The sequence below is a fragment of the Suncus etruscus genome, chromosome 2 (assembly GCF_024139225.1).
Source record: "Suncus etruscus isolate mSunEtr1 chromosome 2, mSunEtr1.pri.cur, whole genome shotgun sequence".
In the NCBI taxonomy this organism is placed as follows: Eukaryota; Metazoa; Chordata; class Mammalia; order Eulipotyphla; family Soricidae; genus Suncus; species Suncus etruscus.
In genome coordinates, this window is record NC_064849.1 from 9,107,634 (window position 1) to 9,132,109 (window position 24,476).

The window sequence follows — 24,476 nt, forward strand, 5'->3', positions numbered from 1 at the left end:
CTCTCCCTCTGACTTATTTCACTCAGTATGATAGACTCCATGTACATCCATGTATAGGAAAATTTCGTGACTTCATCTCTCCTGACGGCTGCATAATATTCCATTATGTATATGTACCATGGTTTCTTTAGCCATTCGTCTGTTGAAGGGCATCTTGGTTGTTTCCAGAGCCTGGCTATTGTGAATAGTGCTGCAATAAATATAGGTGTGAGGAAGGGGTTTTTGTATCGTATTCTTGTGTTCTTAGGGCATATCCCTAGGAGTGGAATAGCTGGGTCGAATGGGAGCTCAATTTCCAGATTTTGGAGGAATCTCCATATCACTTTCCATAGAGGTTGGACTAGATGGCATTCTAACCAGCAGTGGATAAGAGTTCCTTTCTCTCCACATCCCCGCCAGCACTGACTGACTGTTCTCATTCTTTGTGATGTGTGCTAATCTCTGTGGTGTGAGGTGGTATCTCATTGTTGTTTTGATTTGCATCTCCCTGATGATTAGTGAAGAGGAGCATTTTTTCATGTGCCTTTTGGCCATTTGTATTTCTTTTTTATCAAAGTGTCTGTTTAGTTCTTCTACCCATTTTTTTTTATGGAATTAGATGTTTGTTTTTTTCTTGTAAAGTTCTGTCAGTGCCCTGTATATTTTGGATATTAGCCCCGTATCTGAAGAGTGTTGGGTGAATAGTTTCTCCCACTCAGTGGGTGGCTCTTGTATCCTAGGCACTATTTCTTTTGAAGTGCAGAAGCTTCTCAGTTTAATGTATTCCCATTTGTTGGTCTCTGCTTCCACTTGTTTGGAAAGTGCAGTTTCCTCCTTGTAGATGCCTTTAGTCTCAATGTCATGGAGTGTTTTACCGACGTGTTGTTCTATATACCTTATGGTATTAGGTCTGATATCAAGGTCTTTAATCCATTTGGATTTTACCTTTGTACACGATGTTAACTGAGGGGTCTATGTTCGCTTTTTTGCAAGTGGCTAACCAGTTCTGCTAGCACCACTTGTTAAAGAGATTTTCCCTGCTCCACTTAGGATTTCTTGCTCCTTTGTCAAAAATTAGGTAATTGTTCCAAAAGCCAAGATCGTGATTTATAGGTGACAGGCTGCTAGAACTACGACCAGACGGTATACATCTTGGGACCAAAAAAAAAAAGCCCTAGTTTAGGGTTTGAACTATGACCTGCACAATAATCAGGATCCCCAGTCCCAAAGGTTCGGCAGAGAAAATTGTAACGGAACGGGGCTTTTGGAAGCACAAAGAAAGACACTATCCTAGGTGCCACCCTAGGATCAGTGCAAAGACCAAGATCACCAACCACAGAAGATGGATTAAAATGACACGGAGGTAACAGAACCTCTAGAACCACAAAGACTGACTTCATCATAAGTCCCACCTCAGGATCTGTGCAGATACTGAGACCTCTAAACACAGAACAGAAGTCTTCCACACACCAAAAAAAAAAAAAAAAAAAAAAAAAAACCCACCACCGGGAGAGTAAAGGTTCCTGAGCAAAGTCTAGTGTTGATCCCATGACAGTATGCTCCAAGGACGGAGAAACCCCATATCTCTTAGGCCAAGTGAATTCCTTTTCGAATGACCCCAATATTTACTGTGCCAGGGCAGGAGGGAAAAAATAAAAATACAAAAAGCACAAAACCTTGGTTATTATCTATATATTTTTTTACCTCCATTTATTATTGTTATTATTATTTTTATTCACCTATCTATTTTGGTCGATTTCTCTGTTTGGGAATGAGTATTGAAATTGTCCCCAATCATACTTATATTTTCTCTTCCTTTCTTTTCTTTCGTTATGTGCTATGCCATGTTTCTCATTTCAAGACCATGGCGTGTTTTTTTTGTTTGTTTGTTTTTGTTTGTTTTTTGTTTGTTTTGCTTTTTGTTGTTTGTTGGTTTGCCTGTTTTTTTTGTTTTTGTTTTTTTGTTTGTTTGTTTGTTTTTTGTGGTGCTTATCGATATAGCTCGAGCCCTCACTGGATATTTGACACTTCTTTTGGTACTGGTGGAGTATTTCACCTTCTTTTTCTCCATCTCTCAAATCGTTGATGAGAGCCTCTAGAAGGATTCCGCCCAGTTTCGGGGTATTAGACCCTTACCCCAGTTTATTACTTTTCTCTTTTTCAAACAAAACCACGCAACTTGAACTAGCTAGTCCTGCCTCCAGTTAGAGGGGGAACTAAGGGAGGCATCAAGACCAAACAGGTGCAAGACTACTAAGTTGTGGGTTAGATACAGAGGGGACCACATATTCTAGCCGACCTGGGGTGAGGGAAGAGGAAATTGGAGGTAGGACAGAAACGGAGGTGTAGGGAGGACAATTTGGTGATGGGAATCCCCCCTGATTTTATGTAAATATGTACCTAAAATATTATTGTCAACACTATGTAAACCACTATGATCAAAATAAAAATTAAAAAAAAATTAGGTAATTGTATGTCTGGGGGACAATGTCTGAGAACTCAAGCCTATTCCACTGATCTGAGGGTCTGTCTTTATTCCAATACCATGCTGTTTTGATAACTATTGCTTTGTACTACAGTTTAAAGTTGGGGAAAGTAATGCCTCCCATTTTCCTTTTCCCTAGGAGTGCTTTAGCTATTCGAGGGTGTTTATTGTTCCAGATGAACTTCATAAGTATTTGATCCACTTCTTTGAAGAATGTCATGGGTATTTTTAAGGGGATCGCATTAAATCTGTATAATGCTTTGGGGAGTATTGCCATTTTAATGATGTTAATCCTGCCAATCCATGAGCAGGGTATGTGTTTCCATTTCCGTGTGTCCTCTCTTATTTCTTAGAGCAGGGCTTTATAGTTTTCTTTGTATAGGTCCTTCATGTCTTTGGTCAAGTTGACTCCAAGATACTTGAGTTTGTGTGGCACTATTGTGAATGGGATTGCTTCCTGACTTCCATCTCTTCCCTATCATTACTAGTGTATAAAAAGGCCATTGATTTCTGTAGGTTGATTTTGTAGCCTGCCACCTTGATATATGAATCTATTGTTTCTAGAAGCTTTTTGGTAGAGTCTTTAGGGTTTTCTAAGTAGAGTATCATGTCGTCTGCAAGCAATGAGAGCTTGACTTCTTCCTTTCCTATCTGGATTCCCTTGATACCTTTTTCTTGCCTGATAGCTATAGCAAGCACTTCCAGTAATATGTTGAAGAGGTGTAGTGAGAGCGGAAAGCCTTGTCTTGTACCAGAATTTAGAGGAAAGGCTTTTAGTTTTTCTCCATTGAGGATAATGTTTGCCATTGGCTTGTGGTAGATGGCTTCAACTAGATTGAGAAAGGTTCCTTCCATTCCCATCTTGCTGAGAGTTTTGGACCTTATCAAATGCTTTCTCTGCATCTATTGATATGATCATGTTATTTTTATTTTTCTTCTTGTTGATGTTGTGTATGACATTGATAGATTTACAGAAGTTAAACCATCCTTGCATTCCTGGGATGAAACCCATTTGGTCGTAGTGTATGATCTTCTTGATGATGCATTGGATCCGATTTGCCACGATTTTGTTGAAGATCTTTGCATCAGCATTCATCAGGAATATTGGTCTGTCATTTTCTTTTTTGGCAGCATCTCTGTTTGGTTTTGGTATCAAGGTGATGTTGACTCCCAAACAGTGTTCCCGTTTTTTCAATTTCATGGAAGAGCTTGGCTAGGATTGGTAGTAGCTCCTCTTGAAAAATTTGAAAGAATTCATTAGGAAAGCTATCTGGGCTTGAGCTTTTCTTTTTGGACAGATGTTTGATTACAGTTTCAATTTCCTCCATAGTTATGGGGATGTTTAGATATGCTACATACTCCTTACTTAAATGTGGAAGGTTAAAAGTGTCCAAGAATTTTTCCATTTCTTCTAGGTTCTCATGTTTAGTAGCATAAAGTTTCTCAAAGTAGTCCCTGATTACCCTTTGGATCTCTGCAATATCTGTCGTGATCTCCCTCTTTTCATTTCTAATACAGGTTTTCAGATTTCTCTCTCTTTCCTTGTGAGTTTTGCCAATGGTCTATCAATCTTGTTAATTTTTTCAAAGAACCATCTTCTGCTTTTGTTGATCTTGTGGATTGTTTTTTGGTTTTCCACTTCATTGATTTCTGCTTTCAGCTTTGTTATTTCCTTCTGTCTCCCTATTTTTTGGTTCCTTTGTTGGTCATTTTCTAATTTTTTGAGCTGCGTCATTAAGTTATTCAGATATGCCCCTTCTTCCTTCCTGATGTGTGCTTGTAGAGTTATAAATTTTTCTCTCAGGACCACTTTTGCTGTTTCCCATAAATTCTGGCAGTTTGTGTCTTCATTATCATTTGTTTCCAGTAAAGTTTTGATTTCCTTTTTGATTTCATCTCAGACCCACTTGTTGTTCATTAGCAGGGTGCTTAATTTCCAATTGTTAAAGTTTTTCTTCTGTGTGCCTTTGTAGTTCACATCTAATTTCAGAGCCTTGTGGTCAGCAAAGGTAGCCTGAAAGATTTCTATTCTCTTGATTTTATGGAGGTATGTTTTATGTGTCAGCATGTAGTCTATTCTGGAGAATGATCCATGTACATTGGAAAAGAATGTGTATCCAGGTTTTTTGGGATGGAGTGTCCTGTATATATCTATCTACTAGTCCTCTTTCTTCCATAACTCTTTTCAGGGCTAGTATGTTTTTGTTGGGTTTCAATCTGGTTGACCTATCAAGTGTTGATAGGGTCGTGTTGAGGTCTCCCACAATTATTGTGTTATTATTGATTTCTTCTTTCAGATTTGTCTGTAATTGTATTAGATAATTTGCTGGTCTCTCTTTTGGGTACATATATGTTTAATAGTCTAATTTCTTCCTGCTGCACATATCCCTTGATTAGTACGTAATGTCCATCTTTGTCCCTTACCACTTTTCTGAGTATAAAGTTGGTGTCATCAGAATTAATATGGCCACCCCAGCTTTTTTGAGGTTGTTGTTTGCTTGGATGATTTTCCTCCAGCCTTTGATTTTGAGTCTATGTTTGTTCTGACTATTCAGATGTGTTTCTTGTAGGCAGCAGAAGGTTGGATTCATCTTTTTGACCCATTTTGCCACTTTGTGTCTTTTAATTGGTGAATTTAGTCCATTGACATTGAGGGAGATGATTGTCATCGGATTTAATGTCATCTTTGTAGATCAGTTTGCTGTGTTTGTTGGTCTCTCTTGTCTTAGAGTAGACCTGTCAGTTTTTCCTTTAAGGCTGGTTTATCATCTGTGAAGTTTCTGAGCAGTTGTTTATCCATGAAGCTATGCATTCTTCCTTCAAACCTGAACATGAGTCAGGTTGAGTGCAGTTTTCTTGGTGAGGCATTCATTTCATTCAGTCTTGTCACAATATCCCACCACTGTCTTCTGGCCTTGAGAGTTTCTTGTGACATGTCTGCTGTAAGTCTTAGGGATTCTCCTTTAAATGTAATTTCACTTTTTGATCTTGCTGCTTTCAGTATTCTATCTCTATGGGATTTGTCATTGTAACGAGGATATGTCTTGGGATGTTTTTCTGTGGGTCTCTTTTAGCTGGTACTCTTTGGGCATGCAGGATTTGATTGCATGAAGTCTTTAACTCTGGGAGTATCTCTTTGATGACGTCTTTGACAGTTGATTCTTTCTGGAGATCTCCTTGTGGGTTTCTGGGACTCCAATGCTTATGTTGTTTCTGTTGAGTTTATCAAAAACTTCTATTTTCATCTGTTCGCATTCCTTGAGTACTTTTTCCATTGCCTGTTTGTCTTAAGTTTCTTTTCCAATTTCTTCTGTTGTGTTGAGTTTTTCTGCATCATATCTTCCAGTACTCCGATTCTCTCCTCAGCTGCTGATACCCTGTTGGTGAGGCTATCCTTTGAGGTTTTCAGTTGAGCAACCGTGTTTTTCAGTTCTGTTATTTTAGTTTGAAGTTTTCTGATTTCTGTCTTTGTGTTCTGTTCAGATCGATCTATGCTTTTTTTGAGTTCTACGAACATCTTCCATATTTCTATTCCAAATTCCTTATCTGAGAGGTTAATCAGATGGTTGGAATTTATTAGGTCATCTGAGCTTTCATCTTCATTCTCTTTGGATGGTGTTTGCTTGCCAGGTTCCCCATTGTCATGTTTGTAGTGTGAACCACTGACCTTCTGCATGAAAGTCAAATGCCTTACCTCCGTGCTATCTCTCTGGCCCTTCTCTTTCTGTTTTATATTTGCACAGATGCTTAAATTTTATTCTTTTATCTAACCAAGCCTCTCTAAATTAAAATAAGCAAATATGTGTGTTTACATATTTTAATAAAAGAAGGATATATTATGATTATATTTCAATATAGAAATACTATCAAAACACAGTTATTGGAACCAGAGTCATAGTTCAGAGGACAGAGCACTGACATAACTGACCCCAGTTTAATCTCTCACCTTTGCCATGGTCCCCTGAACAATGCCAGGAGTGATCACTGAGTGCAGAGCCAGGAATTATCTCCAAGTACTGCTAGAGGTAGCCCCCCAAACAAAACATTTTTAAAATGTAATAAAAACATAATTATTTTTATTTCTTTATGCCTTATCCCAGTTCAAAACCCATAGTCCCAAATCTTGACAAAAATGCCATTAGTATTACCAAAATCTTTTGTATTGTTTTGCTCATTTCATATTTGTTTAAAAAACATTTCTAATATATCTCCATTGTTTTAGCAAGGCAATTTTTAATATCTGCAAGCTATTCTACATGTTGCTTGAACATCATTCAGGTTCATTTGAGTGGACCTTTTTTATATTTAGTATGTTTTTGCTTCCATTGATAGGATTGGAGCTCATTCTTCAAAGACTAATAATGTTGCAAAGACTAAAAAAAAGATATTAAACATAGAAAGTCTGATTTTTAAATATATATCAATTTTCACTGTTCATAGAGTATCTGGTAATCTCAAAGTTCATATACTCCTAATTTCTCCTTTCAGTGTTTTAATTTTCACCCCTATCTGTAGACTACCTTCATATTTTTAATCTAACCTTTTCTTGCTAAGATCTTAAGAACCATTAAAACCTGTTAGCACAATAACACATTCTTGGAATCAAACCAAGCTGAAATCAAATGTACCATCCACCACTTGATAGCAGTGAGAATTCAGAGAGGTGATTAAATCTTTCTAGCTTATAATGTTCTCATCTACCAAAACTCTATTACAAGTTATTATAAAGAAAACTTTAGGAAAACTTTTTATTGCACTCTTCATTGTTTTATCACAATTTTGTTTGAATAGCTTTAAAAGATTGCACTCAGGCAGAGAGGATCGAGTCTGGAAATTGTCGAAATAGTTCATGGTGAAATAGGTCATGGTTTGGTGGATTTGCTTATTTTTCCCTCCTTTTCCATTAAAAAAGCTACAAAGCTTTATGTTAGCAATAATATAATTTTTGTTTTTACTGGCCATAATAATTTCTCTAAGATTTTGTTTCATGTTATTATATAATATTCATACTAGTAAAGTTTCAAACAAATGACAAGAGCTTAATTCTCCTTCCCAAGAATAAGTAGTCCACAATTTTTATAACCATGATGCTTCATTATAATTTTTTTTGCTGTTGCAAGTAATACCATAATCAATAACTTTGAGAATGAAACATTGTCTTCAAATCAGTATTCTTTCCTTAGGGTGAATGCCTGAATTTAGAATTACTTTGTGACATAATATAAGCAATTTTAAGCCAAATTCACTTTCAAGTTATCATTGTTTCCCCTCAAGTATGATTTTAATGTTTTGTTAAAACATAACCTACAAAACTTTCTTAGTCATCAAATCTTCCAAGAATAGATCTAGAATATTTCAAAGAAATGAACTCAGTTCATTCAATTGTCTTAAGATTCTGCAAAATACTCTCTAAGATTCCTTTGATGTTTTGTTATCTCAGACTGTGAACTAAACCAAATATTGTTTTTATAGTAAAACAGTGGTAGCTACTACTTAGCAAGAGGAACCAAGATCTATAAATGAACAAAAGTTCAGTGACATTATGGAAAGGAAAGTGGTCAAAACATTTACTAAAGAATCTCAATTGAGCTAACGTATACAATAAGTTTCCTTTGGGTCCAACATAATAGAGGCTTCCTTTGTATATTTCACCAATGTCAACCAGAGCTGATTGCTTAAAATGATAGTCTGCAAGATTTTGGGTTGCTGGATAATGTGCATTTTGGGTGTGTAGTTTAGAAAATGGTATCTTTGCTCTCAGTAATAAAAATATTCTCCAATCGCTTGGGAAATGTGATGGTCTAACCTCAGACCCTCTCTCTGTCTCTGTCTCTCTCCCTCTTCCTTTCACTTTCTCTCTCCCCCCTTCTACCCAAACAGTGATCCGTTCCAACTCTGTCAAATGTTAACCTTGCTAATGAGTAATGAATGGATTTGGGCCTCATTGAAGACACAGTACAAAAAAGATTGTTGGATCATGATGGGGCCTGGTGTACTGGAATGAGGCATATGGGAGCCTCCCTTTCAGTCCCTGAACCATTTCCTAGTTTCCCTAATAGTTCTTGGAGCCTAGCATGTTTAGAAATACAGTTTTATTTTAAAGCCTCCGATGCACCACATTATCTGGACGCATCCGCTCCTCTTGGAATTGATAGCATGTTGACTCTGAGTCATAATGGAAACTTCCTCGTGAACATCTGATGTTGTGAAATTAACAAAGACGAGAACTCCCCAACAGTGGAAGCCAAGAAATGAATTATAAAAATGTACTTCAGTCACAATACCAGAGAGAACCCAGTTATGAATTAGGAGCAGATGGGAAAATACTCTTTGCTTCCAGTTTTACATAAATGTCTATAATGCTTGTTCTGATCATAAGTTTTTATTTCTTCCAGAGCTTTGTTATGGATCTAGCAAGATTCCACATTAAAAAATAATAATAATAAAAACATGGGGGTTGGGTTTCTTTATTTCTCTATTCTGTCTGCTTCTTAGGCAAAAAAAAAAAGAAAGTAAATAATAATTCAGGTGAAAGATACTCATATCATTTAATGTTACATTTCCCTAAGCCAATTAATTAGACTAGGGTATTTCTTGATTTTGATTTTAGATTATCTCTATTATAAAAAGGAAAATGTTTAGAAATGGGATCTCTAGCCCCTTACTCATCTGTACTGCCAACGATCTTAGAAAACAAGCTGTTTCTGCAACAAATTCTGAAAAGAGAGAATAGTTGTATTAAGAGTGTGCTTGATCCTTCTGTCAGACATGGTTGAGTCGCCTTTTTAGATTTCCCTCTACTCATCTCTAACAACCATCTTTTCTGGAGACCTTGAAAATGTCTCTGTGTGAGTTGGGAAGCTGGGGTCAAGTTTGAAGTCTTGGACCTGCATGAGCTTCCTACCAAGTGGGCTAATTCTAAAGTTTTGGGGTCTTGGATAGAAAACACTTTCTAAAAAATGGATTCAGCTCCTGAAGGTCAGTCAAGTACAATGATATATTGTTCTAACTAAAATGGAGATTAGCTTCCCATATGGAGGCCCAGAATGAACAGAAGTGGGTGATGAAAATTGCTGGGGGAATGAGTTCCCTTCCATCCTCTGCTATGGAGTCTCCTTTGAGGTGGTAATGTTCCTTCTTAGAACTCTCCTTAGAAAGTTTCTCCTATGAACATGCTTGTAATAATGGTGCTTAAATAAAGATTTAAAAAAAAAAGAAAAGTTTCTCTGCTGACAGCTGTCAACCAGCTCCCAAAGTGAAAAGATACTCTCAGCCCCAGAAGAAACCAATACTCTGTTGCTATTGAATTACTCTTAGCGGGCTCCTTTACTCCACCACCCTTCACTGTGGACCTTTTCTTGCTACCAGACTTGGTTTCTGAGAAGTCCCCTGATCGAGGACATTTTCTGATATGGGACTGCTGGGAGCCCTTTTTTAGACTCCACAAGGGGTCAAATCACAGATCAAAGCAATGCTATGGATTTTATACACACACACCAACTATTTCTAAAGACTTAAAAGGGACAGGTATATCTCCTTTGAATATTTCTTTAGATGTATTCCCTTAACAGGTATAACCGTTATTGAATATCTTTCTTATATAGTGACAATTTTCTCCATTGTTTGGGGTGTGTGTGTGTGTGTGTGTGTGTGTGTGTGTGTGTGTGTGTGTGTGTGTGTGTGATCTGTTCAATCAGGTATTCTGGTAGAAAAGTCTCTCTGTTTAGAGTTCATGTTAGAACCAAGTTACGGGAATTGTGTGTGTGTGTGTGTGTGTGTGTGTGTGTGTGTGTGTGTGTGTGTGTGTGTGTGTGTGTGATCTGTTCAATCAGGTATTCTGGTAGAAAAGTCTCTCTGTTTAGAGTTCATGTTAGAACCAAGTTACGGGAATTGTGTGTGTGTGTGTGTGTGTGTGTGTGTATGTGTGTGTGATCTGTTCAATCAGATATTCTGGTAGAAAAGTCTCTCTGTTTAGAGTTCATGTTAGAACCAAGTTACGGGAATTGTTGGACTTGTTCCTTTGGCCCCTATATGCACCAATAATACCTGTGATATTATTGTATTACTGTGTTCTTTTTTTTGCGTAGGCACTTTAAAATGGGAAAATATTACATATGCAAACAAGTTCTTATCTAATAGAGGTAGGAACACACAAGTTTTGTAATGCAGCGGGGCCTTACACACTGAACATTGTCATAATGACTTGGTTTAGGCCTCAGAAAAACAGGCATTGTTCATTCACCCCTGAATCATGGATACCATCTACAGAAACAACAGCGGTTGTCTATAACATCACCAGGAAGCAAACCTCTACCAGGGAAGACCCTACTGCTGCCCTGGCATCTATTTACTCCAAAGAGGGTTCTTTTAACACCCAGACAACTTAGCAACAGCAACAACTTACTTTCAAGGCAGGGCTCTCTGCATTCCTCTCTAATGGTGAGGTGAAACCAGAGGCTGCTCCATATCATCCTGACTTTGATGTAGGGTATGCACAGAAACCAGGATCTCTAACTACAGACACCTGACACCAACAACAGCGATTGTGCAAAAAGCTTTTACTGGGACCACAGAGAATGACTCAGGCGTAAGACAACCTAGGATGCCTGAAGCCCAGAGTTGGTCTTATGCCAGAATACTCAGAGGTAAGGTATCCCTGTATTTAGGCCAAGGCTTTCCCTTTATATTTCCTCCATAATTTTCTGGGCCTATGCAAACAACAACAATGGCCATTCTAACACCTTTTTTTTTTTACTATATTTCTTTAACTCTTATCCTTAAAAGAAAAAAAACCTTCTGCTATTGTTTTAATGAATTCATTGGTGATACAATAATTTTTGCAAATATGCTTGCTACTGAACTTTTTCAGACCCCCCTCCTCGGTTATATCTTTGCTTAAGTAGTAGTCCTCATCCTCAGGCAGGCATAGTATCACTCTATATGGTTTCTGACCTCCCACGTTCCTCTTTCCTAGCACTCAAAGTGTCAGCACTTAATCCTTGCCTCAAGCTCTGTTGTCGGTAAAGAGTACAGTTGACCACACAAATTTTTCATTCTAATATTATATAGTCACTTTCCCATTGGAAGGGCGAATGTTGGGAAGAACAAATTAGAGTAGGTTGAACAATGTTAGCCTCTATAACTACCCTCCAAAAAGAGATGAGTCTCAACCTCTGATACCCATAAGTTTAACTTAAAGGACTTAAATGTTCTTAAAGGAGACACTTCAGAGGCATAGAAGAAAAGATTTTATCAACACGACAAAATTGTCCAAAAACAGATATAAACCAAGGAGCTGTCAGGACTGCCAGCAAAGTTTCTAGAAGAAATGAATCTTTCTGATCCTTAGCACTGACTTTCTGAATTCTTGCTCCCCAGAATGAGTCCTGATTGTTTGAAGATACCCTGTTTGCAGAACATCCCCAGAAAATTAGGAATAAGGAAACCTTTCCTGGGCCTAATTTTTTCCCAGGTGGGAGAAAAAGGATTGGTCTTTATTTGATTCTTGTTTCCTCTGGATTGAAAAGTACTTACTACTTCCTACCCTTATGACCCTTATGACCCTATTGTTTACAAACAATATTGGTGAATTCAGAAATCAAGAGAAATGTCACAACTTTTGTCTATATGCTGAGAGCTCCCTGATCTTCAGCTCAGCCACTTTGCCTTCCTCCAGCCTAACTAACTTCTGCCTCTCCACGGTTTTCCAGATACCTCTGCAGTGGGCCGGACTTCTCCATTCCAGCAGTAGTTCACCAAGCTGTAGGCATTTTTCAAAATGATGAACTTATATTGATCTCTCAAGAGTTACCTCAAATGCCATGTCTTCTATAATGCCCTTCAGATTTCTCCAACCACTGAGCATTCCCTTTTGTCCCCTTTAAAAAATAGATGTCCCTTTTGTCCGGACCACTGCTTTTCTAACACTTTCTGAGAAAATTTACTGCAACTGTCAAGTAAATTTTTTATTTCTTCCACTAAAGTCATATGCATTTTTGCGTTCAAGGCAAGTTTGCGTTTGGGAAACCCACATATGCCTTTATTCAAGGAATGGTACATCTTGTTTGCAAGGCAGGCTTCCTAAAACCAGTTCCAAGAACAATTCTGAATTCAGAAATTGGGTTTCTCTCCTATCTTTTTCCTTCAAACTAAGCTGCTTACTTCCCAGAGCCAATCTTCCTTGCTAAAGGAAATACTTTATTTGTAAAAAGTGGTGTTTTTTTTTTAATGGTGAGGGAGGGTGGTGCTAGGGGCATTATTTTAGAGAGACTTTCTAAAGAACCAGAACAAGTCTATTTGAATCTTTTATTTGGTATTAACTCAATATTTTATCATAAGTGAGCAGAGACTTTCTGGTTCACTAGTCTTGACTGCTTTCTTGAATGTATTTCAACCTTGCCTATAGTTCAAGCCCATATAATCCCCAATCCTTTATGCCTGTGAATTTTAACTCCTTCACTTGTTCCTTATAAAGCCTCCAGCTAATGTCTCTGAGAATTCACTATTGGATGGACCACTTCAATAAGGATATTCTTGGAACTCAGGAAAAATTTGTCTTTTTTTTTTTTGTTTTTAAATTATTATTGGTAATGGGGCCAGATACTTGGAGCACACCCAACAGCCTAGTTCAGGTTTATTCCTGGCTTTGTGCTCAGGAGTGACCCAGGGTTCAGGGAACCATATGCTGTGTCAGGGATTAAACTTGGGTCAACTGCATGCAAGGCAAGCACCATAACCTCTGTACTCTCTCACTGGCTTTCATTTTGCCTTTAGGTATTACGGTAAGGACTGGAGAATTTAAGCTTGATCTATTCTTCCTTGGAAACACGCTGCTGTATTTTCTCCCCAATTCTGTACCTCTAAGATATCCTACTCTGGATCACTCAGCTCTGCTTTTGGTTTCTGTTGACAGTCTTTCCCTCTCCAGGCCTGGCACAGTGAAGCAACTATCCTCAATGTTCCTTTCAAATTCTTGCACAAGGACCAAAAACTAGTTTCCCATTGATTTCCTGATTAGTTTTCTTTTCTCCTGCCTAGCCCTACCCTCTTTCCCTGTATTTCTTCTAGTTCGTATAAGGTACCCCATTTACATCCCTGCCTTTTCTTCTGAGAATCACACACACACACACACACACACACACACACAAACACACATTACCAACACAAGGACTTGTTTTTGAGACTGTTTCAGTACATTTGCATATCATGACATTTCTTCTCTTCTGCATCAGGCAAACTCCACAATCCCATCCTCTTTGATAACCCCCCTCATCACTTAGAAGAAAGCCTTGCTTCACCCTGAAACCCGATGACTCTCAGCCATTTTTCCGAGTTCTGAGATAATCCATTGAGATGAGAATCTGTTCTTGGATCTCTTGGCTTACTAAAGCTCTAAGAAATGAGATGTACCCTTTTTTTCTTCACAAGATGGTCGCTGAGGTATCTATTATGAATACTGGCTTCTTGCCTGCATGGAGATGGGATTGGGGGACAAACATCTTTGCTATTTTCCCAAAGGCATTGTTGCATGTGACAGAGTGCATCTCTCTGAACAGTGCAACAGCTTGGCCAAGGTGACTACATGCAAAGAATGATAGCTCTGGGAAGGGGCTGATCTAATCATAGACAGGTCTGGAGGGATGTCTTAGATAAAGTCAAGTCAGGTTGGAGAATGTAAGAGTGGGGAAGCATGTAATCGGAAGATGCGTCAATGGGAAGTTGGAATAGCAGAGGCTTAGGAAGGCATGTGGAAAGTCAGGAAACTGAATTGAAGATGAGAGAGGTGGGCAGGCTCCGAGTATCTACTGTCTGGGCCAAAATCAATGTCTGTTCAGTTTCCCTAGATTTGCAGCAAGGTGTTAGAAAATTACCATTTTCTGAGCACCCAGAAGCCTGTGAGGTAATCTGTGATCATTATGTCATTGAAACATCAAAGGAATCAAGTAAAAAGGGCGTATTGAGTGTCCACTTTTCCTCAGAAAAAGGGCTCAAGGAGTCGAGTATGTTACTGGAGAAACCAAATTGGAATTTGCTCTTGGTGGATGAGCCTTCTGGTCTACCTCAACATGGCTTCCTTGTAAATAAGAGACTGAAACTTCATAGGAGCTATACCTGGACTTGTATGGGAATTGGTTTAAGGGGTAAGTAAGCCTTTTCCTGTGGGAGAAAGAACCCAAGATGAGATAAATTTATTTCCTTTTGGTGCATCCAAATAGGGTTCTATAAACTTAGTGCAATCTCAACATCTAGAAGAGACTTACCCTGGCTAACAAAGGCACAGGGAAGAGTTACAAATGTGTCCACCTCTCTGTCTTGGCTTAACCATTTGGTCCTACAATGGGTTTCAACTGCGCCATCATTACTCTCCACAGAAGGACTTCTGCCTCCCTTTGGGGTTCAATCGTGGCTAACCTTGTTGAGTTTTCCTCTGTCATTATTCTTTGTCTCTGTTATGGTGCCACAGAAGCTGAGGTCATTGTGTGGATCATCCCTGACACAGTTTCAGTGATACCACTGATTGGAGTTTTAGAGACTTTTTAATGCTAAATAATTGGTGAGAAGAGTCTCTAGTAACTTGCTTCCTAGCTTGTGACTTTATTTCCCCACCTACCTGGAGTAGAAATCTACTCTACTATAAACCCCCTCCTGGGAGACATAAAACAGTCCATTTTAGATAGAATCAAGTGATAACTTGGAGTTTCTGGTTGACTGTTGTTCACTGTCATTGCTTTAGGTGTCTGTTGCCAGTACCATAGGCCCTGTACCTCTCCACTCTGAATTCAGATCCATGCAGTGACAACCATATTGCCCCTGTTTCTGAGTTTGAGAAATTGATACCTGATTCCAGATCCAGATCTTAAATACTTCATTATCCATTAAACTCCTCTTGATGATTCACTGAGTCCAGTACTCTAAGTAACTCTAGACCTCCAAAAATTTGATGAAAGATCTGTTTACCTAAAGACTTCTTTTCAGGATTTGTGTTATTCAAGAGGTAAGATGAAGGGGGAAAGTATGAGCATTAATCTTCATTGCCTCTATATTACTCTGCAACTGCTGTGAGGAAGAACTTACACATATAACTACCATTTACTGGAGCTTGAGAGATAATATAACAGGCAATGCACTTGCCTTGCATTGTAGCCAACCTAAGTTCACCCTGGCAACTCCCATATAGGCCACTGCATCCTGCCTGGAGTGATCTCTGAATGCAGAGCCAAAAATAAGCTCTGATCACCACCCAATATGGCCCCAAAACAAAATGAACAAGCAAAAACATTTCTTGCCCCAAGTGTCTGGGTTGAACGTGACCTGAGTTTCTGTGCCATGGTTGTGACTGACAGATGGAGTAACTAACTTCTGCGTGAAAAAATACAGATGATGACCTTCACAGTATTATGTTGGCATGGAGCAACAACATGAACTTAAATTACTCAGCATGGGACACAGTGTTTGTGATCATCAAGATCATGACTATATTTTATTTGTGTCTTGCAGTATTTCTATAAATGGATGTCTACACCCATTTCACAAATGCTAACGTGGAGTGTCATACATCACCTATATGCCTTTGCCTTTCTAGACAGACCTTGAGTGTGCAATTAGTAATTTCTAGATGCTGGGAAGTTAACTTGAGTCCACCCTTCATTGACTAAGCCTGTTGAGGCAAATTGGAGTAGAAATATTGCTATCAAGGGACAAATTTGTTGACCTTGATAGTAGCCCAAGGAGCATCCCCCATTAGAAAAAAGAAACTTGAGTCCTGAAATATATTTCTAATCACATTTCACTAATCACAATACAAAATAAGATCTGAATTTGGCTTTTCATTTTTTTTAGTGTCGCTTTCTTATTCTAGAGAAAGGACAGTTTTGTTCTCAAAATTGAATGAATGTTTTATGAGGAAGTAAAAAGTGCTGATACAGTTACATGATGCTCACTCGGTTATGCATTCACCTTCTCAGAGCACAGGGTCAGAGGTCGACTGCCCTTGTACAGTATGGTCTCATCCCTCTCCTACCGGTGTCCCAGGGACACTTGCTCTCCTGATCTCACCAAACTTGGCTTTTCCTATGTGGGATCATATGCAGACCCAGCCAATTACCATGCACACAGCAGAATCTGATACAGAATGAGTCAGAGTACTTTGGAAAACAGAGCCAACAGGAAAGAAAGCCAATAGATGCACACAGAGAGATTGTGGTGAGTGTAAGGAACTGATTCACAGGCCTCTGGAGAATGACAAGTCTCCAGCCTGAGTTTGCAAGCAGCAGGCCTCTGGAGAAAACCAATGGTAGAGTTCCCAGCTGAGATCTGGCTTTCTGAAGGCCCAGGAAAAGGTGGTTTTTCTATCTGAGATTGTGAGTAAGGACCCGGAGAGGAGCTAGAGCAGGTGAATTGCTATAATTCTTAAAAAAAAAAAAAAAAAATAAGGTCAAGTTTTAAACTCAAGTAAGGTCTTCATCTTTTTTAATAAAAGCATGTCCATTTTAGGACAGTCTACTTCACTGAGATCTACTGAGTTAAACTTTAATCTCATCCCTAAGCACTGTCCATGGCCCAAGTTCATATACAAAATAAATCGTAGCACAAAATAAATGAAAGAGTGTGCACCGGGCCCCATCAATGCACTAAACTTGGGTCTAAATCTCTTTCCTCCTACTGCTTCCTAAGCCATATTGACTGTATCTTTTCTGTTCCAGCCACTCTTTTCTAGCTGAGACTCAGTAAACAGAACTGAGTATCTCAGCAACCCTAAGGTCTTCACAAAAACCAACTTCTCTTCATTACCCAAATGGCCTTCCTGCACCTGCTCATTCCCTTCCCTCGCTGAATCCCAAGCCTGAGTGGCTGCTTCTATTTCTCTCCCTCTTTTCCAGGGAGCCCCAAGTCCTATGCACTGGTGCTGAATAAAAACATTCCCAGCACTCATAAAAGTGAAAAGATGCAGCTCGAATTGCTTCTGGGAGGAATTTTCAGGTCCCAACTACTGGAGAACCTCCTTTCACTTCATCTCTTACCTCTCACATTCCACAGCAATTTACATATTGGACACCCCCAGGAAGGTATAATCAGTATCTCAGAGGAACCTCCTTTCCAACAAAGCCTCCTTATATGAGTCCCTCAGTGTTCAGAGCACAAGAAGTACAAATGAGATGATGGGAACAAAGAAGTGCATTAATTTTTATTCTTGGTCTCTGTTTGCTGGATCATTTTCTGTTGTGGGGACTGGGGGGGCTGTCTTGGGTGCTGTTAGATATATAGTGACATACCCAATAGAGATGCACCCTAGAGGCCATACAGTACTCTTCCCCCAGTTATGCCCAACTTATTCTGAAACACACTGTTCTACACAGGAGCTGTGATGCTTTATGATATGAAGAGTGAGGTACAGACTTAGATTCCCTTCTTTCTTGAGGTTGAGTCAGACATCACTAAGCTCCTGCTTCCTGATTTAGGATGTTTATAAGTCTTGGGTCCTTTTCTTATTCATATAACAATGCCTGGAGACACTGGGGGTTTCAGGAGCTAGTGTGTGGTTAGCATCACACCTGATGGGAAACCGTTGCTCTAGAAAATAGAAAAATCGCTACTGGGGCCTCAGAGACACACATTTTAGGCATTGGAAAAGCTGGATCCTGCTTTGTAGAGTCGGGCCATGGCATTATGTGATGGCTGACACTTCCTTTCAAGTTCAAGATACTGGAAGGAAAGGAGAGGTATACTCAAGTCTAGCTAACAACCTCCCCTACACCACCCAGCCAAGAATTGGGGGAGCAGGAAGATAGGAGCCCTGTGAATACTTTTCTTCATTCTGCTGGGATGTCTGGAGGAGAGAGAATTTCACCAAAGACAGGAAAACTATTCATGGAGACGGTTTGGAGTAGAGAAAGGGCTTCTTTCCCCAAAGAGACAAAGCCCTTGACTATTCCATCTCCACTGCATCTTAAATGTGGTATGTACTGGTTTCCCTGGCCTTGCTTAGATATCATGAACTGCCACCCTCCCGTCTGTGCCCTCATCACTGCTTTTATGGAATCAGCCATGGTGACAAATGGCCCAACATTTGGACGACTGTCCCAGCTCCAGTCACAGCTGAAACGCTCTGTCACTGCTGACATATGCGCTCTCAGAGTGCTCCGGTGTCATTGGCCATCTGTCCAGGAGGCTGATGCCATCCTCAGAATTGAAATCAGCACCAAAAGAACCGGCTCATTTCCAAGGCACCTGGAGTCACTGGTTCCCAGACGTGGCCACTGGGGCATGTTCCCCATTTAAATAGTAAAAGGAGGAGGGTGGTATAAAATGGAAACTCCACAGAACTTGAGAGAAAGGACTTCCTGGAGGTGAGTGCAAGTAGCTTAATTAGATAGGCTATGGTTTATTTGTAAAAATCACCCACGTGTGCCATATTTCCAACCCCTGGGTGAACGGGTATGAAGCACGGGTCATGCATGAAATGTAATCCAAACCAGGCTGAGTATGAAACACATGAAGTCTAGCAATCTTCTATCTCATATCAAGAGCTACCTGCCTGCCAGAACTGACATTTTATTGAGTACAGAGGGCCACCTCCAGGATGGAGGAATAAGCACAGATAGTTCAGGCTATCCTGAGATTTTACCCAGGTTTATATGTAAGACAATCTCTGTTTTGGAGTAAAACCGAGTTGTAAACAAACAGATACAAAGGAACCTGATCTTAGTTTTGGGTAAAACAAGGTGTAATCTAACAGTTGATCATTGAGGCTAAGAAGGATTTGAACCTTCAACCCCCCACCCACCATCACCACCACCAAGACCCACCCTTGCAGCATTCATAGTCCCCAGCTGTCAGTTTTTCTACAGGTTAATTTTCTATAATTGGGAAATAACAGCAGATTCATTCTTTCTTCTTTCTCAAAGCATCAGGGGGATGGTGGGTATGAAAATTGGCTTTGCTGGATAGAGCATGTACTGTTAGGGTTAGTACAGTCTCCTGAGGCAGTCAGATGTACACATACTCAAACACACACTTTCTCACACACACAGGCACACAATCATAGCTTTCTTCTTTATGGAGAGAATGAAGGAAGATTCAGGAGTCTCGGTGCAATATCATTTTAGGGGTAATACAAAAAGCACCCAGAGTCTTAGAAATGTTCAGAGACAAGTGCTAACAAGACTTCTAAAAAACCTGAAGTTGTACCTGAGCAGAGCTATAGAGAGTAAAAATGTAACCAAACAAGGGACCAGGAAGGGGGAATGCCCCAGGATGCAGAGGTTATTGGGTTTCCAGGGGTTCCTTCCACAAATATGGAATGCATCATTACAGATTATTTAAAAAGGATGAGGTAACAAAGACAGTCAAGTGGCCAATGAAGACCAGCACCTGTAGTGCAGGGAGAGGAATTCCCAAATTCCTACTGCCCTGTCTGTACTGGTTGTATCACTGTGTCTCACATCAGTTATTTTCACCTGCTGCATGCCCCACCACCCAGCAATCTTTGGAGACTTCAACCTTGTTCATTTGGAGACCAAAAAACCCCAACACTGAACATCACATCAGTGAGACACATCACATTTCACCTTTCCTGAGATCACAGCATCTCTTGGAAGCATTATTTCCCCCTGGACATGCCTTTCTGTGACCCCTCTACTCTGGGACCCAAAAACAAAATGCTCCCCAAAGATGGACCTATCTTGAGTAGTAATCACCAGGAATCACACGTCCCCAACTGAATCAGGGGCAGAGTTTTACATCTTCCTCTCTCTTCCTCCCTTTCACAAGAAATTCCCATGGTTCTTCAAGGAACCTTCAAGGCCTTGACAACAGCTACATTTTACAAAAGTGACTCTGCCATTGCTGCTTATCACAGAACATATACCACTCCATTTCAGCACCTGTGTTTTGCTTCTTTTGCCTGACTTAGTAATATTCCACTGAATGACTATATCAACTTTATTCCATTTATTTTCCTCTTCTAGGGAAACAGATGTTTCACGCTTATCATAATATTTCAAAACAAACATGGAAACACTCCTTCTAGGTGCCCAGGAAGGGACATGCTGAGAGGAAGGGCTGCAAGTTTTGGGTTTATGCCTTTATCCTCCTTTTGGAGGTCCAGTCATTGTGGACTAGGTTGGCCAACAGTGTCACACATAGCTGCACCTCCAGGATGTCTTGGCACCCTTTGAGTCACCTCTGAAAGAGCTTTGAGTGTTTCCAACGATTTACTCTTTTATCTTTTGCAGGTGAGGTGACAATGTGGATAGATACAAACCATAAAATCCAATTTCTTTTTTTTGTTGTTTTGGTTTTTTTGGGCCACACCTGGCAGTGCTCAGGGGTCACTCCTGGCTGTCTGCTCAGAAATAGCTCCTGGCAGGCACGGGGGACCATATGGGACACCGGGATTCGAACCAACCGCCTTTGGTCCTGGATCGGCTGCTTGCAAGGCAAACGCCGCTGTGCTATCTCTCCGGGCCCAAAATCCAATTTCTAAAGGAGTTTTTCTGGATTGTGGCAGTTCAACTATCTGAGAATGTTCTTTTGTCTCAGATGCACCCCTTTATGTCCGCAATGTTTCAAGCAAGTTACCCAGCCCCTAAAGTTTGTCTGTTTGCTTTTGGGCCACACCCAGCAGCTCTCAGGGATTATTACTCCTGGTTCTGTGCTCAGAAAACACTTTTGGCAGGCTTGGGGATTATATGGGATGTTGGGGATCGAAATTGGGTTGGCCACATGCAAGGCAAATGCCCTCCCTGCTGTACTATCACTTCAGCTCCTCCCCCCCAAAAAATTGTTTTGTTGTTGTTGTTTTGGTACATCCTGAGCAAAGAAGGAGGAAGGAACTGTTTGTCCTTTCCTTTGAGAGAGGATGACAAAAAGGAGAACAGACCTTGGGGGTTGCTGAAACCATTCTGAGTCTTCTAAGTCCTGAAGCTTCCTTCTATCCTAAACTTGTTCCCAGAAACTCTTTGCACATCCATCTCCCCACACCCCCTCACCCCCAGAAATCCCTCTTGGGCTGAGGAGTGAAGCTGTTCACCTCAGATGCTCGATTTCAGAAGCGAGATAAACAGTGAAGTCTTTGAAGGTGATTTATCTGCCACCCCTCTGCGCCCCGCCGGCTGCTACCTGCTTTTCCCAGCTGAGAGGGGAGCAGTCTGCATTCTCACAACAGAGGAAAGAGGGGGCTCAGGGGGCATTCCCTGAGCAGCCGCTCTGGGTCAATTTGATCAAGATGATCAAATGTTTGGGGTCTCAGCAAGTCCCCCGGTTGGGTTCCTGGGCGCATTAAGGGGTGAGAAAGGTGAGCAGCCACGTCTTCCCTGAGCATCCCAACAGTACTGCCTGTGTCACCACTGATAGCACTTTTATCAAGATAAATCTAGTGCTGCTCGGGAAGGATATTAATAAATTATCGAGTAATGAAAAATATGAGAGGACCCATACTCTCACATCAGGCCTGTGATGATTACTTTGATAGATGCACTGGCGAGATCTCCGCGACAAGCAGAAATGAGAAACACGACACGCAGACCTTTGGGCTGACCTCCGAGGGAAACACAAGTTGCTGAACGATACAGAAGCAGAATCGGGAACTGTCGGGCTCCCGGGTGCTGCGTGGCAGCTGCCAGATGGATGGGCTTCGCAGGCCCACTGATCACTGAGTTGTGAGCAGAGGAGGGGAGAGGCACAGCAGGGAGGGCGCGATAAGGGTGCAGAGCTGAGATCAGCACCGAGGGGGCTGGTCCATCGTGCAGGACCATGTTCAATGTTGGTTTTTTTTGGTCTCCAAATGAACAAGGTTGAAGTCTCCAAAGATTGCTGGGTGGTGGGGCATGCAGCAGGTGAGAATAAGTGAAAAGTTTTGGGAAAAAAAGCCCTTTGATCCTCACTCAGTTGTCATGGAGTCTCAGAGGTGGGAAGGGAAGGATCCAGTGGGAGAAGGATGTCTATGGGTTGGGTGCCAGCAGGAAGCTGAGGGTTAGATGTGGGTGCTCAGGACTGCAGAGGATGGATAAGGACCAGGCAGAAGGGAAAGCCAGGCTAGATGCAGAGCAGGAAGCCAGCAGGCCAGAAGTGGTGACCTGGAAGGGAATCCCATAGGGTAGAGAAGAGAGAATGAACGAAAAGCCAGAGAAATGAGAACAATGCTTCTTTTAGAAGCAAGTAACAGGAACAAAGTCCTGAAGGAGTATGTGACCCTACGTATGTGTGTGTTATGTATGTAATGTGTGCCTGGTTTGTGTGAGGTGGATATGTGGTGTGTGTATTATGTAGGGGGGTATGGATATGGTTTGTATAATGTGTGTAACTGTTGTGTGTGGTTTGTGTGATGTGATTGATATGCTATTGTATGTGTGGGCGGTGTTTATGTTTGGTGTGTGATGTTTTCGGTGTATGTGTTTATGTGTGTAGGTGTGAATGTGCATGGGTGTGTGTGCATGCTCACAGGCCTACAGGTCACAGGGAGCTCCTGGTCCGGAGAGCCACAAAGAGCCCTTCTTCCTGCTGTTTCCCCCTTGGGAGGTGCGCAGAGCACCCCATCACTGACTTCAGCTTCTGTTTCTCAGGGTTTTAGCACCTGCTTCTCTTGCAGGTTTCAAGCCCGATTGATTTGTGAGCTGCAGCGCTGCTGCTGGAGGCAGGAGGGTTGGGGGGGGAGCAACCTGCAGGTGGGGATAGCATCGCCGGAGGCCTCCCTCCACCCCTCCAGTCTTCCCATCAGAGCCAGGCCCCGGGCTCTTGGACGGAGGCGCATCTTCAAACACCCTAGATTGGGCGGGCAGGCTGAGGAGCAGTCTGAGCTGGCGGCCAAGGAGCGCAGAGCTGGCCCGGGCAGCAGAGCCAAACAAGATGTGAGAAGTCTTGCTGGGGCCCAGATGCCAGGCCCGGAGGAAGGGGAACCTTGATCTCACCTGTAAGACATTTCAAACAAGGAGGGGAGCTGGCTGGCAGAAGCCGAAGCTCCCCCACCCAGTAACGTGGGGGAGGAGATGAAAGAGTTTGAACCCCAACTCCTGTAGGCTGAGAGAAGAAGGAGGTGCCCTCTGCCCCCAGATGACTGATTGATTCAGCTTCTCTGAGCTGCGCTGTCTTTCAGACACAATCACAAGGATGTGGAAGAAATGGGGAAACGTGGCCACAAAGCAAAGGCCAGCAAGTGCAATGATGACCCCAGATTTAAGGCGTACGACCCTTTCAAAGGATTGGGGCTGGGCATGAGGGGCTGGGGAGCATGCTTGGCATGGGTGAGGGGCCCAGATTGGATCTCTAGCGCCACTAGATTCCCCCACTATCACCCAAAAAAAAGGAATAATATTAATATTAATAATAAACACTATTCATATGCTTTAAAAAACTTATTTTTTCCTCATCCTATAGTAGATACTAAAGCAAAAAGAAAGTGGTATAAAAGCATCAAACAAAGAAAACCAGATGCTCCCCAGGCTTTCTGAGAGTCCACACAGTCCTCCATGAGTAGCTAAACAGTCTGACCTACCTTAGTCCGGTCATAAGACCATCCAGTATCTTTTCCCGCCACCTCATCATTTAATGGAAATGCCTAGACTTGGACTTTCCTGCCTTTGCCAAGAGTTGAACCAAGGCTGGTGAAGAAGCTCAGCAGCTGAGCTCATGTTTCACAGGCACAAGGTTCTGGGTTTGAGAACTAGCTCTGCAAGAGAATAATAATAGCACATTCTTACAACAGTCTTCAAAGCACATCTTTCCAGTCTTGTTACCCAAGTAACAGGTATTCCTTGCCGAACATGGAGAAAACAGATGCGAATAAAATCCTATGCAAACTCATCACCCAGAAACAACCACATGACATTTTTGAGGCTGGACTTCTGGACTATTATTCTAGAAATTTATGCACAAAAGAAATGGTTTAAATATTTCCTGCCATAATCAAGAAAGTAGGTCAATGGTGGCAAATAATCATGAAAGTAACAAGTTATTGGATCCCCTCTGTATCTATTCTTGAAACACCCAGCAGATGGAACCCAATAAAGCAATTGTT

General features: G+C 41.1%; 1 protein-coding gene across 2 annotated transcripts in view; it reads right to left on the reverse strand.

The window, feature by feature from the left end:
- Positions 1-24,476, reverse strand: part of CARHSP1 (calcium regulated heat stable protein 1) — a 1,067,514-nt gene that overhangs the window by 602,994 nt on the left and 440,044 nt on the right. The window contains exon 5 of one of the 2 annotated variants that reach the window (XR_007492870.1): positions 23,993-24,002. The exons of the other annotated variant lie outside the window; for it this stretch is intronic. The gene's annotated coding sequence lies outside the window, so the exon portion shown is untranslated. Of the gene's footprint in view, positions 1-23,992; positions 24,003-24,476 lie in introns of those variants that run through there. 2 annotated transcript variants of the gene reach the window in all.